Raw genomic sequence first — 19,284 nt, 5'->3', positions numbered from 1 at the left:
GCCTATCATCTCCTCTTGATCTGATTGTTAATTTCCCTGTTCTTATCTCTGGTCTGGAACTCCATTTCCCAATCCTCCTTATTCTTCTGTTTCGTAGAAGACATTCTCACTCGGCTGCAAAGTCGCGTCAGTCGTGTCTGACTCTGTGTGACCCCATAGACGGCAGCCCACCAGGCTCCACTGTCCCTACTATTCTCCAGGCAAGAACACTGGAGTTGGTTGCCATTTCCTTCTCCAATATTCTCACCCTGCTGCTGCTGCTGCTAAGTCGCTTCAGTTATGTCTGACTCTGTGCGACCCCATAGACAGCAGCCTACCAGGCTCCCCCATCCCTGGGATTCTCCAGGCAAGAACACTGGAGTGGGTTGCCATTTCCTTCTCCAGTGCATGAAAGTGAAAAGTAAAAGTGAAGTCATTTAGTCGTGTCCGACTCTTCGTGACCCTATGGACTGCAGCCTAAGAGGCTCCTCCGCCCATGGGATTTTCCAGGCAAGAACACTGGAGTTGGGTGCCATTTCCTTCTCCAATATTCTCACTCTAGCTTTGTCTATATTTATGGTTATCTGCTCTTTCTTACACTTTTGTTTTCTAAGTATGCATTTATTTTGTGCTTTAAAGCCTTTCTTATCGTTTTTCAGGTGTCTCTCCTTATCTCTCCTTTTTCCAATCTTGAGTTCACTATTTTAATAACTTAATGGCAAAAAGACTAGAAGTATATACACAAATTGTTAATAATGATTAATGCTAGGGGAGTATAAGATTATAAAGGACTTGTGAACTATTAATTTTTACAATGTCAAGTATTAATTACATGATATCAAAAAAGTATTCCAATTTCAAAGGAAAACAAAATATATTAAAACCTCCTTTTAATAATACCATATTTATGTTTCTATTTATGAATGTAATAAATATTATCATTGATTATCTTCTGTGAAAGTACCAAATTAAAAAAAAATGTAACATGATATTAATATGCATGCACCTTCTCTAAATAGGCCTGGGGCTATTTGCTATAAGTAAATATCATAGAAGAGCTATACTGCCCAACCCCTAGAAGGGTAGGGAACTCAGCTTTATTTCAATAGAATATTCAAAGCAAAGAGAACGAATGACAAGGAGATATAGGAAAACTATGAGTTGAGTTTAAACTGTAGCTGGGGTCAAAATTGAATGAAGGCATATTTGAATTTTGTGAAAGAAGTATAGAAAAAAAAAGTAGTGGATTAAAAAAAATAAAAAGATGTCCTCATTTACTTTCTTTTCTGCCAGTTTTGCCCTTATTCAGTCATTACAAAATTATTACAATTTTTACATACCCCAAGCTGTGCTAATCTCCAGGAATACAAAGCTTAGAGCCAGGCTTTCATTTTAAGTCGTGCATGGTCTTGTAAGGAGTGGCATGAGTAAACTGCAAAGTCCCTGCCCTACAGCACAGTGTGTCACAGAGTTGCACGTTTAAACTTTCCTGCATTCAAATCACCTGGAAAGCTGATCAGAACGCAGGTCTCCTGTGGTATCCAAGGTTTGGAATTCCTACTCGACATAATCAGTCTTTGACTGGAGTTTGAGGTACAAATTATTGAGCCTCTCACCTGTGCTCTGCCTCCAGTGTACCTACCCAAGGTGCACATGTGGCTTCTCATTTTCCATCCTCTCTTTTCCTATTTTTATCTTCATTTTCTTCACTCAGTCTTTATTTCTCCTGAGATCATCCATACCTCTGGCTTCTGTAAGCCTTCTCTGAGCTCCAGTCCCTCCTACCCCACTGTTTGACATTAATTTCAGTGTCTATATCAGATTTTGTATCCATGGGTTTGTGCTTAGTCTCTCAGTCACGTCCAATTCTTGCAACACACTATACTGTAGCCCACCAGGCTCCTCTGTCCATGGGATTCTCCAGGCAAGAATACTGGAGTGGGTTGCCATTTCCTCCTCCTGGGATCTTCCTGACCCAGGAATCAAACCCAGGTCTTCTGCATTGCAGGCAGACTCTTAACTGACTGAGCTATGAGGGAACCCCTATCGTACACATACCCCATCTCAATCTCAACATGTCTAAAGACAAAATCAGTGTACATGTCCAGCTCTAACCAATCAGAAAATACTGGCCATTTTGAGTATCTGATATCTCAGTGAATCAAACATCATTTATCAAGTCATGCAAACTCCAAATCTTAAGATTCTCCACTTTATCCAGACCACACCAAGCCTACTGAACCTCCTAATTTTATTTCTAATCCATTCATCCTCCCCTTTCTCCCTCTATTAGCAGCAGGCTGGTTCAAAATCCATTTGTCTCTCACCTGGATGATAGTAATGGCCTAAACTGATTATGAGTTTCCACTTCATCCTACCCAACCAACTCTCCATATTGCAATGACACTCTAACCAAAGGCTTGCCTTGTTTTTATAATGAGAAAGCCCTGGTCTTCATTTATCTTTTATGGGCTCATTTTATGACCAACACTCTCCTCTGCTGTGCCTACACAGGCAAGTTGGCCTTCTTTTCATTACCTTTACTCACAACATTCCCTCTTACACTCCTGTGTACCTTCTCTCTCTTTTACCTAGAACGTTCTCCTCTTCTTTTTTCTTAATTTATATTGGTTTTTCCTATCTCAGATTAATCATTAAAGGTTCATATAGGCAGAGCTATAGTTTTTCCAGTGGTCTTGTATGGATGTGAGAATTGAACCATAAAGAATTGATGCTTTTGAAATGTGGTGTCGGAGAAGACTCTTGAGAGTCCCTTGGACAGCAAGGAAATCAAACCAGTCCATCCTAAAGGAACTTAACCCTGAATATTCACTGGAGGGATTCATGGTGAAGCTGAAGCTCCAGTGCTTTGGCCATCTGATACAAAGAGTCGGCTCACTGGAAAAGACCCTAATGCTGGGGAAAATTGAGGGCAAGAGGAGAAGAGGGTGACAGAGGATGAGATGGTTGGAAGGTATCATTGTCTCAATCAATGGACATGAGTTTGAGCAAACTCTGGGTGATGGTAAAAGATAGGGAAGACTGGCATGCTGCAGTCCGCAGGGTGGCAAAGAGTCAGACATGACTTAGCAACTGAACAATGACAACAGTAGTTTTTCTCTCGTTTGGGACAAATATCATAATTGAGTTTTTCCTCCGGCTTTATATGATTATTTGATTCATATACATAAACTCCATAGGAAAAAAACAGTGCTTGATTTTGTCATTTATTTCCAGGCACTAGCAAAGCATTTAAACAAAGTAAATATTTAAGAAATAATTGGAATAAAATGTTAGTTTCAAGTTACCTGTGCCTAAATCTCCGTACATACAACCAGATAATTGCATGACCTAGAGTAGCAAAGCAGTTCCACACCGCAACCAGTCACTCCTATTGTAAAGCTTTCCACCTGGAAATTATTTTCAAATATGAAGTGTCCAGTAAGCATTTGTTTGAATTAAGTAAACAGGTGATGCTATGTACCCAGTACAGAATTTAATTCAACATGAATTTATTGAGCCCAATCTGGGTATGGCTATAAAAAGCATAAGAATAAAATGTAACAATTTTGATGTTTCATCAGATTGGTTAAAGTGAATGCATGACTCTAGTTTAGTGATTGAATTACTATCAGAATTCACACTCCATATGGCTCTTTCATTTGATTTATTCAAGCAATTTGTGGTATCGTATCTTGATACCATCAAACATATAGTATACGACACAATTGCAGTTACTATTATGATTTTTGTGGCAGATTGATTAAAATCACTTGAATAGATCAGCTGGGAACATTTAGAACCTCAGCATTTTATGTAGGCTTACTAACTTAGATTTATAGAGCATATAGAGTGGAAAAAGAAGAATGTAGGAAATGTGGGATCTATCAGGATTTTTTCCAAACCAAGGATATACCTTCCAAACAGATCAGTTTAGTTAACATTTTATTATTTTTTATCACATAGTATATTCTAGATTAAGATGTTGTAAAATATTACATTGCATCTTCATAGGATATTAAAAGTCTAATAGGCAAGACTCCCCTGGTGGCTCAGACGGTAAAGAATCTGCCTGCAGTGCAGGAGATACAGATAACTAAAACCAAGGGGCTCAGGACTACAGAAGATGTTTGTACAGATGGTTGTGCAAACACAAAGAAAAGTGGAATATAAACAGTTAAGGAAGGTCTACTGGTATGGGGAAAAGGTTCAAATAGTGCTGCCTTGAGAAAATGATTCAATAAGAGTATTGAAAGGCTAGAAGAATGTATCTTCTTGGTTGTGGCATTTGGGAAGGCAATCTGGGCAGAGGAAACATTTTGTAATTTTATTTGTCTATATACTATTGGTAATAATTAGAGGCTAAGGCTTTCAAATTTTATGACATTCCAAATAAACTCTTTTAATGACCCGGATGACTTTTCACTTGGACTTTGTTTCTCTTCAAATTCATATTTTCCTGTGCAGATAACAGATGGAATTGTGAAGTGCAAAATAATATTTATTTCAACAATACAGCCTACTTTAGCATTATGAAAAGATTTAAGTCATCTTGCTTGTAATACTACTATATTTTTTGGCAAGTGTGACTGGACTAAGAAAGAAAAGAAGCTATTGAGAAACTATGACCCAATTAACGCAACACTCTTACATCCACTAAAATTAGATTTCTTGCCCTCTTTTGAATAGAGACATTGGCTTGTATTTGTGGTTTAAAATCCAATAAAATTCCACTTACATGTGAAATCTTTAAAAAAAAATATGGTACAAATCAACCTATTTTCAAAACAGAAAGAGACTCACAGACTTAGAAAAGGAACTAATTATTACCAGAGGGGAGGGGTAGGGGGGTGGATAGAAGGGAATTTGGGAAAATGTACACACTGCTATATTTGAAATGGATAACCAAGAAGGACCTACTGTATAGCACAGATAATTCTGCTCAATATTATGTAACAACATAAATGAGAAAAGATTTTGAAAAAAATAGATACATGTATATGCATAACTGAATCACTTTGCTGTACACCTGCAATGAACACACCATTGTTAATCAACTATACTCCAATATAAAATATTAATAAAAAGTTTAAAAAACTGTTTCTCCCACAATTTCCAACATATGTTTGTTATTAAGATACACTGGATTTGGACACACAACAGCACAATGAAACATGAACTTTCAGCATTATTTAAAAAATCATTGAGCTGTAATTGACATAAACAGTATCTGGAGTACATAATTTGGCAAGCTTTGACATATGCGAGCAACCATAACAGTATCATCACAATATAGATATATAGACAATTATCATACTTATCACGCTAAAATATTTCCTTTGTCACTTTGTAATACCTCTCTCTTTTAATAATTCTTGTCTCCAATCAACCTCCAATACACTTTAAGACACTGTAAATATGTGTACTTATTTTATTTTTTTAGTTTTACATAACTGGAATTGTACAGACTGTATCTTTTCTTTAGCTATTTGGAAGACTTGTAGTCATTGGATTATGATTGATCTTGATTCTATAATCCTTCAATTCTGCAATTTACTCAGATTGTTAATATCTTTGTGATTCAATACTCTAATTCACTAAATAAGTTTCACTTTGCTTGCTGCAAATTCATAATTTGTTATAAAAATCAAATAAAGTGACTATTAATATACAGATAGCTTAAAAATATGACATCATCTAGAATTAAATCAGGACGTTTCTTTCTGACTAAAAGAGCTGTGACCTTTGCCTTGGCTTGACAAAACTTAAGAAGACAAGCTTCTTCTTAACTCTAAGCCCTTGACCTGCTTATTCTTAAAGCATTTACATTAGAAAACATAGTTCTCCATTATTTTTATTCTTTTTATTTTAGTGATGATAGCAAAAGTTTTGTTTCATTCAAGACTCAAGGTAATAGAGAGATATTAGAAATGTAAATATTTAACCTAATCTTTAAAATTTTAAATTAAAAATATTTAAATAGATTTTTATTATTGTTTCACCATTTATTCATTCTTTCTTTGCCCCTGTGAGTTATAAAGCATTTTAAAAATCTCTTGCCTGTTAGTTATATAATACCTTTCTCAAGGACCTGGGAGCCACCTCACTGAAACAAAGCTTAAAAGTCCAAGTCTAGATTCCTTTATATCAGAGTCTCTCTTGCAGAGAGTTAGTGCTTCTGTTTCCTAGTCTCTCTGGGAAGATAAGAGCCTAACCATGCAGCTGTAGAACTACTAGAAAATGCTTACTTTTCCTCTGTGTGTGTGTGTGTGTTTGTGTGTGCACGCACACACGTGCACATGCTCAGTCATGTCCAAATCTTTGTGACCCCATAGACTGTAGCCCACCCATGCACCTCTGTCCATGGGATTCTCCATGCAAGAATATTGGAGTGGGTTGCCATTCCCTACTCCATTCTTTTCTTCTGGGTAAAGCCAATTAGTAAACAAAGATGGTCTGTGTTCTCCTTAACTGAGGGCGCATACATGCAAAAGGGAGTGCATGTGCACACGCACACGCGTGCAGGCACACACACACACCATTCGCTCCCACTCCACCGCTACCTTCTATTTTAGCAGAGTTGAGCTTAGACTCAGTGCTGATCTCTCTCCATTATTGCAATTACTTTGAATGAAGTCTCTTGCCTGTTTGACTTCATCTATGCAATATTTGCTTTGGCATCACCTTAATGAATGTGCTTTCTTCTCTGATATAAAGGAATCTAGACTTGGACTTTTAAGCTTTGGCAGCCAATGCAGCTCATTTTCCAGGAAGTCCGCATCAATCACATAATCATAAAAGCCCAATGGTTTGGAAGATGGAATTAACTCTGGATTCTCCTGCTAGATCTTCTTCTGACCTTGAAAAAGTTGCTGATACTTTGGTAAAGGATTTTCTCTTCTGCAACAGGAGAGGATTGCATGAGGAGTTCTATTAATTTGTCTTTGAATTCAGAGTCTCTTTGATTCTATTCTTGCTGGAGACTTGGTTATTTAGGCTAACTCAGCGCATCCTTGCTTTTAATCAGTTAATTTACATCAGCTTTATGTACATAAGAGACTACACTTTTTAAAATCTAATGAACATTTTCACATTTATAACAGGAAATGAATTAAACACGTATATTCCCTGAGGGTGAAAATGAGGTACAATTTCCCTCTACCTATAAAGCAGCTGCTATCACTGTTTGCTGACTTGCAAATCATTGCAAGGCTTCAGCACATCTTTTTACTTGTTGACATTGTGCAAAGTCAGCTCTTGAATGGCCTATAATTGTCAGACTCATGATTTGTTGTTGTTTTTTTATTTCAATGTAGAAAAGGATGTGATTAATTGTTTAAGTTGCACAATGCATTTTTATGGGTATTTTTTAAAGTGTTTATAATTTAAGTTCTCACCCTAAACAGAAAAACAGAAATGCTGTTTTATATGATATCTGATGTAATATTACAACATATCAGGGAAATTAAAATTAGCATGTGCTGCCTTTGCTCCCACAGCTTTCATCAAAAGCCCACCTGAAGTAGGGAGATTTAACCTTAGGAGCATTCATTAGGTGTCAGGTCAGTGATTCCCATATTCCTGTCTACTTTATTATTGTTAAAATTTTAGGACAATAGTTTTACAATGTTTTGTTGTCTTCTGCCATACAACACTGCGAAACAATCATAACTCTCTCTATATAGCATCTCCCTCTTGAGCCTCTCAACACCCCCACCTGTCTAGGTTGTCACAGAGTATCAGGCTGGGCTCCCTGTGTTATACAGCAGCTTCCCACGAGTTTCTGTTTAACACATGGTAGTGTATATATGTTAATCCTGTTCTCTTAGTTTGTCTTATCTGCCCCTTCTAGATTACTTACATATCCTGGCTACTGTAAATACTACTGCAGTGAACATTGGAGTACATGTGTCTTTTTGAACTGTGTTTTTTCTCAGGATATAGAATTGTGTGTGTACATGTGTGTACACTCAGTCAGTCATGTCTGACTCTTTGTGGCCCCCATGGACTGTAGCCCAGCAGTCACCTCTGTCCATTGGATTTTCCAGGCAATAATACTGGAGTGGGTTGCCATTACCTCCTCCAGGGGCCTTTCCTAACCCTGGGATTGAACCCATGTCTATTGCATTGGCAGGTGGATTCTTTACCACTGCACACCGTCTGGTACTTGCATATCTTTAAAAAATCCCAAAGCTCAGGCCACACCTAAGACCAATTAATTCACAATCTCTCAAGGTAAAAGGCAGCCTCAATCTTTTTCAAGGTGCCCCAGGTTTTCCAAAGTGCAGACAATCACTGAACCACTGAACTGGGCTCTGTGCTCAGTACATTACATGCATGATTCCACGTTGATTGTCACAACTACTCCATGGGGTACACATCCTGTAGCCCATAATACTAGAATTTAAAAAGTACTTGGAAACAAAGTTACTTTTGGCAAATTCACTGGGGTGAAAAATGAGGTAATGTGAGGAGGGGATGAATGACATGACTTCAGCAATCTAGGTGGCCCAGTGACTGGACATTTGAAATAACCAGCCTTCTGAAGTAGGAAAAAGATTTCAGGCTATCTCTGTTATGTGTCCAAGATCCAGGTCATGGCAATGTTCAAAGAGAGACAATACCAAAGGATCATAGCCTCATTTAAAGGGGAATTTTACAACATTGATCAGTCAAACCTAGAGGGAAAATCTAGGTTTAGTTCTTATCAAAAGTGTAGATGCATCAAATAATACAGATAGACAATGATCTGATGCACATATAAGCTCCCATGCTAAGGAGTCTAGGTTCTTCTCTCAGTGAGGAGGGGTGACATTTTTTTGGACTTTGTTTTTACCCTGCAGGATTGTTTCCACTGGATTATATTTTAACACGGGATTTTCAGCTTGTATTGAGACATACTGTAAGAAACATTTGTAGTAACTTTGTGATCTAATACAGAACTCAGTGGATGTTTCAAAAATAATCCACACTGCTGGGCATACACACCGAGGAAACCAGAATTGAAAGAGACACATGTACCCCAATGTTCATCACAGCACTGTTAATAATAGCCAGGACATGGAAACAACCTAGATGTCCATCAGCAGATGAATGGATAAGAAAGTTGTGGTACATATACACAATGGAGTATTACTCAGCCGTTAAAAAGAATACATTTGAATCAGTTCTAATGAGATGGATGAAACTGGAGCTGATTATACAGAGTGAAGTAAGCCAGAAAGAAAAACACCAATACAGTATACTGACACATATACATGGAATGTAGAAAGATGGCAATGATGACTCTGTATGCGAGACAGCAAAAGAGATACAGATGTGTATAGTGGACTTTTGGACTCAGAGGGAGAGGGAGAGGGTGGGATGATTTGGGAGAATGGCATTGAAACATGTATACTATCATGTAAGAAACGAAGCGCCAGTCTATGTCTGATGCAGGATACAGGATGCTTGGGGCTGGTGCACGGTGATGACCCAGAGAGATGTTATGGGGAGGGAGATGGGAGGGGGGTTCATGTTTGGGAACGCATGTACACCCGTGGCGGATTCATGTCAATGTATGGCAAAACCAATACAGTATTGTAAAGTAAAATAAAGTAAAAATAAAAATAAAAATAATAAATAAAAATAACATAGAAGTTATTGGAGAAGTATAATAAAGCTATCAATTTTATGTCAAAAACAAAAACAAAATAATCCACAGAAGCTATTTCTCCCCACTTCTGGGGTAGGGAAATGTTGTGCTTTCCCAAAGGAGATGGTGTTTTCATATAACCCACACTATAATTTTTGTAATTCTACTTTTTCTCTGTGTGGTTTGACCATGAACTTCGGAACCAAATATGTTCCCCTGTTTCATAATCAAAAAGTCTTGATGTACAAAATTTTACACACTAATATTCCCTCTGAAATAATATTACTGCCTCTCATGACCTTTACCATACCTGATTTCATATTGTTAACTCATTGTGTGTATTTCATAAGCTCCCTTATATTATCCTTCATATGATACCTTGTAAATATAGTTACAGATATTTATTCATTTAACCCTGCAACATGACTGCCTCTAGCTGTGAAATTTCTGATACCACCACCTAAGATCAAAAACACATTTTCACTTATATCAGTGTTACTCTCAAGTTAGCAGGAAAATTCTTGAAGCATCAGTGAAGGAAGTAGAATAGATATATGGTGTAAAAACATGACGGATGAAAAGCTTATACCAGCATTACCCATTGTAATCTTGAGATAAATACTAATCTTACTCTAAAACTCATAATTATAGAACACTTGCAGTGCTTCCACTTGCATGATACATCTCTGAGTGCTAAGAATCAAAAAAGTATAGCTAGGCCAAGTTCAGCACCTGACCTATCATATGCAGTGTGCTATGATCTCGAAATAACTTGCTCTGAAATTTGGGTGAAGTATAATATGACATTTAAAATTAGAAGTACCTAAAATTATTTGTAGTTGTCACTTCTCTGTGAGCGATGCACATCAAACAGGTATAACACCGAAAGTACACTTGAATCTACAAGTATTTGCCCTGGAGGAAGTTGAGAGCACTCAGCTGTTGTTGTAACCTCTTTTCACAGATATCATTCATTCATCTAAAAGTAGTTTCCCAGACATACTCTGATGCAGAGCATAGGTGAGAGTGTTCTGCTCGACTGAACTCAGGGAGGGCAGATGTTATGTCTTCTTTACAATTGAGCCCCGACCTCCAGGCCCCCAGATCTCTTTAAGGATGAGGAACTCTGTGCCTTGCTAACTGCCCTGTCACCAGAACACAGAACAGCCCTGGGTAGAAAGGAAGTGCTAAATAAACATTTGCTGAATGACTAATGAGGGAATTCTCACACTCAGCACGGAACAGCTCTTTAATATTTACTTTATATGCTAATGAATATTCACTTTATCACCAGATCTAAGTGATACTATTCTATCATTTTGCATAACTGCAGCATCATCCTTTTTCATCCATATCATGATGCAATTTTCTTAAATTTTACCACTGAGAACTTACTGTGTGCCAGGCACATTGTAAAGTACTTTATATGTTAGCTTATGGTAAAGGCTGACATTTAAGCTTACAGATGTTATCATTTGCTTTTAAAATATAGGAAAATCAAAACTTGGAGATAGGGAAAAAAATTGCTTGAAGTATATAAACAGGGGGCCAAGTTCAGCCCTAAGGCCTGAAGCTTTCTAATCTTGGAAAACCAAAAATCTTTCTAATTATTGAGTTACATTTTTCAAGAAATATTAAACATATTATAAACTAATTATCAGCTTTATTTTTTTTTTCTTTTTAACATTTTAGTTTTTTATTTTTTAAATTTTAAAATCTTTAATTCTTACATGCATTCCCAAACATGAACCCCCCTCCCACCTCCCTCCCCATAACATCTTTCTGGGTCATCCCCATGCACCAGCACCAAGCATGCTGCATCCTGCGTCAGACATAGACTGGCGATTCAATTCACATGATAGTATACATGTTAGAATGTCATTCTCCCAAATCATCCCACCCTCTCCCTCTCCCTCTGAGTCCAAAAGTCCATTATACACATCTGTGTCTCTTTCCCTGTCTTGCATACAGGGTCGTCATTGCCATCTTCCTAAATTCCATATATATGTGTTAGTATACTGTATTGGTGTTTTTCTTTCTGGCTTACTTCACTCTGTATAATCGGCTCCAGTTTCATCCATCTCATCAGAACTGATTCAAATGAATTCTTTTTAACGGCTGAGTAATACTCCATTGTGTATATGTACCACAGCTTTCTTATCCATTCATCTGCTGATGGACATCTAGGTTGTTTCCATGTCCTGGCTATTATAAACAGTGCTGCGATGAACATTGGGGTACATGTGTCTCTTTCAGTTCTGGTTTCCTCGGTGTGTATGCCCAGCAGTGGGATTGCTGGGTCATAAGGTAGTTCTATTTGCAATTTTTTAAGGAATCTCCACACTGTTCTCCAAAGTGGCTGTACTAGTTTGCATTCCCACCAACAGTGTAGGAGGGTTCCCTTTTCTCCACACCCTCTCCAGCATTTATTGCTTGCAGATTTTTGGATCGCAGCCATTCTGACTGGTGTGAAGTGGTACCTCATTGTGGTTTTGATTTGCATTTCTCTAATAATGAGTGATGTTGAGCATCTTTTCATGTGTTTGTTAGCCATCCGTATGTCTTCTTTGGAGAAATGTCTATTTAGTTCTTTGGCCCATTTTTTGATAGGGTCGTTTATTTTTCTGGAGTTGAGCTGCAGAAGTTGCTTGTATATTTTTGAGATTAGTTGTTTGTCAGTTGCTTCATTTGCTATTATTTTCTCCCATTCAGAAGGCTGTCTTTTCACCTTGCTTATATTTTCCTTTGTTGTGCAGAAGCTTTTAATTTTAATTAGATCCCATTTGTTTATTTTTGCTTTTATTTCCAGTATTCTGGGAGGTGGATCATAGAGGATCCTCAGGAAAAATATGTGATGTATGTGTACATATACATATAACTACATATGTAATAATTATTTTTTCAAAACTATAAATTTTCTTACTTTTCTTTACAAATTGGGGAAGATTTTACACTACAGGCTTTTCTCCTAAGTGTTAATATACTATTTCTAGCACTTACGCTTCCCTTTCTCAGCTATCTTTAGACGAATTCTACCATCTTTCCAAATGCTGTCTCAACCCTTCTTTACACAAAGAGAGACCAATAAATTGATTACCCATTTCCTGCTATCAACGGGTTTATTATTTTCTTATAGAGATAAGGCTTAAGTACAGAACAATATTCAAAAGGATGAAAATTCTAAGTCACTAATTTGAGATATAATCAAAGGTGTTGATCTGGGTGACCTCAAAAATGAATTTCAACAAGGATTTATTCTTGTCATAACAATAGTAAGTGTGTCTGACCATAACACATACAAACACACACATGTGCACACATTTAATTCCAATTGATAAATATTTCATAATTTTTAACTTTCATTTTCAAAGTATTCATATTCAATTATTTGTATCTATAATTCACAAGCGAGGATCCAGAAAATCTGTACCCATTAAAAATTAAATAATCTACAAAGATGGGAAAGAAACATGCCAAATGCTTACATAATCGCTTGGGAATTTCAAAGGGATGTGCTTTTTTATGTCTCTTCTGCTACAGTTGTTCAGTGTTGCTTTTATAACGTTAACTGCTTACCTCATTATTTCCCCTGAGAAAATTTCACTTAAAAAAGGGAATGAGGTAAACCTTGGGCATAGACTCCAGTTTAGATGTTTGCTAAGCATACTTCAATCAAAGGCACCATTATCAATATCAGTCCCTACAGTTCAAATCCATGGCTTTCAAATCAACTAACATCTATACTGAATAAGTTCTTCATTGACTTTTACCTAAACGTGCTGGGCTGATTATTAGGATATGAATAGAAAGTGATAGCTTTGGGTAGGTGCTTATGGATCATCCTTAAAATGAAAAAAAGAAAAAAAAAAGTGGTTCAACTGTCAGTTTTGCCTTTTCCATGTCCACTAATCTGTTATTTTATTTTTTTATCTCACTGTGTTGAATACTAGTATATTTGTACAATGTTTTAAAATTATAACAATTATGGGGATTCCCTGACTGTCCAGTAGTTAAGATTCCATGCTTCCAACGCAGGGGGTTGTGGGTTTAATTCCTGGTTAGGGAACTAGGAACCCACAAGCCATGTGGGAAAATAAAAATAAACATTAAAAAAAATAAAATTGTAACAATCATCTTTGAAATAATTATCTTAAATATCCCTCATAACAAACTTAAGAAATATGCTCAGTTCAGTTCAGTTGCTCAGCCGTGTCTGACGCTTTGTGACCCCATGGACTGTAGAACGCCAGTCCTCCCTATCCATCTCCAGTAAATAGCATATTAAAAAGCAGAGACATTACTTTACCAACAAAGGTCCATCTCGTTAAGGCTATGGTTTTTCCAGTAGTCATGTGTGGATGTGAGAGTTGAACTATAAAGAGAGCTAAGTGCCGAAGAATTGATGCTTTTGAACTGTGGTGTTGGAGAAGACTCTTGAGAGTCCCTTGGACTGCAAGGAGATCCAACCAGTCAGACCTAAAGGAAATCAGTCCTGATTATTCATTTGAAGGACTGATGTTGAAGCTGAGACTCCAATACTTTGGCCACTTGATGCAAAGAACTGACTCACTGGAAAAGATCCTGATGCTGGGAAACATTGAAGGCAGGAGGAGAAGGGGATGGCAGAGGATGAGATGGTTGGATGGCATCACCAACTCAATGGACATGAGTTTGAGTAAAGTTATCAACAGTGAAATCAACATTCAGAGAAATATAATCATAGTAAGGACCCAGAGGCCAAGCAAGGCTTGGTCCTTCTGACAGCTCAGCACGGCGCAGTGACAGCGTCCTTTTCTGTGGACTCTGGCGCACATGTTACAGGACACTGTCTCACTGGCTGTAAAGGAAATTTCCTGGTATGGTTGTGCTCTTTCTCCCACATTAAGGAAAGTGAGCGCTTCAAATCTGCCCATGTAAATATGAAGAATAGCAGAGGAAAGCAGAGTAAAAAGTAGAAAGGAAACTACTTCTCATTGGTTAGAGAGCCTGGGAAGCCCAGAATATTGACATAAAACCAGACATGTTCTCCTACCTTTATGCCACTATATTTTGAGGATTTAATTTTTATTATAAGATCTGTATGTTTTCTTTAATTAGCATTGAAATATCAGTTTATTCATCTATCATCATCCATGCACATATTCTCTATACATTCTCTCATCCTTAGTCTGTTTTCCCACAAAATTCCACACCTCCTCCCCACCATACCTCATTCCTTGACATCGTAGATGGCTATAATAGCATTCCTGTTGCTCATAAACTCTCCTTGACACAATTCACTAAACATAAGACTGCCATACTAAAGCTTACTTACATGGGGCTTATACAAATTTGTTTCCTTGCTCACAATCACTATCAATTCTTATGTGCTTTGGAATAAAGTATCAGATCTTAGCCTTTTGCTGAAAGCCCTACCAACATGATCTCATCATACCTCATTATTTCTGAGATTATCTCTTAGCCACTCAATTCAAACCCCAACTCTTCTACCAAATCTCGCCCAATGAAATTAGCCCTCAATTAATTGGCTTTTTAATCTTGCATACTTCTCATTATCATCAGAATACATTTTAATACCTTTATTTTTATCTTTCCATCTGTATTAGAATGCTGTCAGAATGAAAGGAGCACAATTTAGATTTCTTTTATACCCTCTCCCATGACTCACAGAGGAAAAAAACTCAGTTGGTAAAAGTTTGGCACCTACTAAAATAAACGGAGTGAAGTCTGTAGGCTTCCTATGTGAAAAAGCAAGAAGGGTGGGCATATGCCTTCTTAAGGATAATCCTCAGCATTAAATTGCCTTAACTCTTCAAGCAATGCATTACAAACTCGATTGGAATAATATCCTTTTATACATTCTTCTATCCCAACTGACATCCTGGTGAGTTTTTGTTCAGATGATCCAAAACCTTGAAAGTTCCAATTTACTATAGGCAATACACATGATTCTATGAACAGCATATGCATAAGTATACATAGGAGAAAAAAGTATGACAACTATTAATAATAAGCTGTACTTAGAAGCCTTAGTGAATAAGACCTATCACTCAGCTTTTAAAGATTTTTAATGTAGATCATTATTAAAGTCTTTATTGGATTTATTACAATGTTGCTTTTGCTTCTTGTTTTATTTTGGGCTGCAAGACAATGTGGGATCTTAGTTCCCTGACCAGGGATCAAACCTGCAGTCCCTTGCATTGGAAGGCAAAGTCTCAACCAGTGCATCACCAGGAAAGTACCCCGACCACTTATTTTAATTATAAGTGGAAACACAAAAACCATATCAAGCATATTCTCTAGTCAAGGGGAAAAAAAAAAAGCATTTAGGCATCTCAGAAGGGAGGGGCATCAGATGAAAATACAAAGCCTGAAATGAATCATGTTTTGATAGACACGAGAGCTGATGATTATTGTCTCGTAACTAAAGGCCAAAACCACCATTTTTGATACAGTGCCAAGTGCATCTACTGTGAAGGTAGGTCAGTTCAGTTCAATGCAGTCACTCAGTCGTGTCTGACTCTTTGTGACCCCATGGATGTAGCACTCCAGGCTTCCCTGTCCATCACCAACTCCCGGAGCTTGCTCCAACTCATGTCCATCGAGTTGGTGATGCCATCCAATCATCTCATCCTCTGTCATCCCCTTCTCCTCCTGCCTTCAATCTTTCCCAGCATCAGGGTCTTTTTCAAAGAGTCAGTTCTTTGCATGAAATGGCCAAAGTATTGGAATTTCAGCTTCAGCATTAGTCCTTCCAATGAATATTCAGGACTGATTTCCTTTAGGAAGGAAGGTCAAGTTGGGCTTAAATATCTCCTTCACATTTTACCTGTTGTGTGATTTTAAGCCAGTTGTTGAAGTTCACTGAGCCTCAGTATCATCATACAGAAAAATAAAATGGCACCTTTCTCAGAAGATTACAATTGAGAGTATCGTGTAATATTATTGTTAAAATGTGGGGGGTGCAATAGGTGCAGATTGGCTGCTTGTTTCTCATGCCTTCTTGAGATACCTGGGTAATAAAATTATCCAAATGTCTTTGGAGTCAACTATACTACCTTTTATGTATAAAGAGTCCATCATTTGCAAGCTGGATGTTATCGGGCAAGTTTCACTATCTTCTAACTCCTCTTGCCTCCTCTGTTCAATAAGGACAGTATTTCCTACCCCATTTGGCTGCTGTGAGCATAAACTATGTCAACACATGCAGTGTTAAGTACTGTGATTCTTAACTTGTAAGTGCTCGAGTTAACACTTTGCAATAGAGAGACTAAATTACACAAATTTGTATCTTTATTTTTCAAATTTAAGATAAGACTTTGGGGGGGGGTGATGCTAATAAAAACAGTATAAAAATTAACTTCCTTCATGAATGTCCTACCACTGAAAGCAAAAACTACCAATATTTGAATATGTATTAAGCATCTACTATGTGTTGTCCTACTTTGTGTCATATATCTAGTTATGGAGTTTCTGGAGTCAGATGACAGAGTCTGTTTCCCAATGCAGCCACATACTAGCTATTTGTATCTGAATGATTCCTTTCATTCTACACCTTTATTTCCTTAGCTGTAAAACTTCATGGTGAAAATACTTAGTTTACTGTGTTGTTGTGAGGATTAAATGGGTTAATATACACTAATAATAAATTTACAGCATAGTACAGTGGAAACAGTGTCAGATTTTATTTTGGGGGGTTCCAAAATCACTGCAGATGGTGACTGCAGCCATGAAACTAAAAGACACTTACTCTTTGGAAGAAAAGTTATGACCAACCTAGATAGCATATTCAAAAGCAGAGACATTACTTTGCCAATTAAGGTCCGTCTAGTCAAGGCTATGGTTTTTCCTGTGGTCATGTATGGATGTGAGAGTTGGACTGTGAAGAAGGCTGAGTGCCAAAGAATTGATGCTTTTGAACTGTGGCGTTGAAGAAGACTCTTGAGAATCCCTTGGACTGCAAGGAGATCCAACCAGCCCATTCTGAAGGAGATCAGCCCTGGGATTTCTTTTAAAGGAATGATGCTAAAGCTGAAACTCCAGTACTTTGGCCACCTTATGTGAAGAGTTGACTCATTGGAAAAGACTCTGATGCTGGGAGGGATTGGAGGCAGGAGGAGAAGGGGACGACAGAGGGTGAGATGGCTGGATGGCATCACTGACTCGATGGACGTGAGTCTGAGTGAACTCCGGAGTTGGTGATGGACAGGGAGGCCTGGCGTACTGTGATTCATGGGGTCGCAAAGAGTCGGAGACGTCTGAGCAACTGAAACGAACTGAAGAGCTATGTAAGAGCATATGTACATGCTAAATCATTTCAGTCATGTCCAACTCTTTGAGACTGTGGATTGACTGTAGCCCACCAGGCTCCTCTGTGCATGGAATTCTCCAGGCAAAAATACTGGAGTGGGTTGCCATGCCCTTCTCCAGGGTATCTTCCCAACCTAGGGATCAAACCTGCATCTCTGTGTCTCCTGAATTGGCAGTCGGGTTCTTTAACACTAGTGCCACCTGGGAAGCCTGTTATGTAAGTAACAGAGCTTAAAACATTGTATTAGGAGCTTTCACAATGTATTAAATTCCGTAATACTCCATGGAGGTGGGCACATATTATCATTTTTATAGAAGAGGAAATTTGAGCTTGGAAGGCTCAATGACTTCCCTAATTAGACAAGTAGCATATGAAAGCAGCAGACCCTGGTTTTTCCATCATCTAAGCTCACCTGTATTTTAGGAAACCAAAATAAACCACAAAGTATACTCCATACCTATTATATCTCAAAGTATACTCCATATCCATTATATCTTACCCTGGAGGAGGGCATGGCGACCCATTACAGTATTCTTGCCTGAAGAATCCCATGGATAGAGGAGCCTGGGAGGCTACAGTCCATGGGGTTGCAAAGAGTCTGACATGACTGAAGTGACTTCGGAAGCACATATTATATCTTAACAGTGTTCTGCTTCTTTACTTTTTGTTGGAGTATAGTTGATTTACAAAATTGTGTTAGTTTCAGATGTGCAGTAAAGTTATTCAGTTATATACATACTGTACAAATATTCATTCATTTTTTAGACTCTTTTCCCATTAAGTTATTACAGAATACTGAAATGAGTTTTCTGTGCTATACAGTAGGTTTTTGTTAATTATTTTATATATAGTAGTCTGTGTATGTTAATTGCAAACTCCTAATTTATCCCTCCCTTCTCCCCTTTGCCCTTGGGAAACCATACATTTATTTTCTATGTGAGTCTGTTTCTATTTTGCAAACAGTTTCATTTGCATTTTTGATTTTGACATATCATAATATATCCTGAAGTATAGTCCATATCTATTATATGTTTATACTCCTCTATTTCTTTATATATTCAACTATATAAAATTATATATTATTATACATGTACTACAAACTCTGATTATCTCAGGTTTTCAGACCTATGCCACACTAGTACTGAACATTATAAAGGTCTACCAGAATGGAGTGCTGTTTGAATATTTAGTTTAATGTCGATGGTATTCTCATAGAAAGTTATCTTCAAAAACTCTATTCTACAATGGAAAATCCAATCATATACATAAACAGAGAGAAGAATATAATGGACCCTTTAAATATAATTGTCAACTCATGAACTCATGGCCGATTTTGTATCATCCATACATCCAGTCCTCT

The sequence above is a fragment of the Ovis canadensis genome, chromosome 26 (assembly GCF_042477335.2).
Source record: "Ovis canadensis isolate MfBH-ARS-UI-01 breed Bighorn chromosome 26, ARS-UI_OviCan_v2, whole genome shotgun sequence".
NCBI lineage: Eukaryota > Metazoa > Chordata > Mammalia > Artiodactyla > Bovidae > Ovis > Ovis canadensis.
This window is presented reverse-complemented; position numbering follows the sequence as displayed.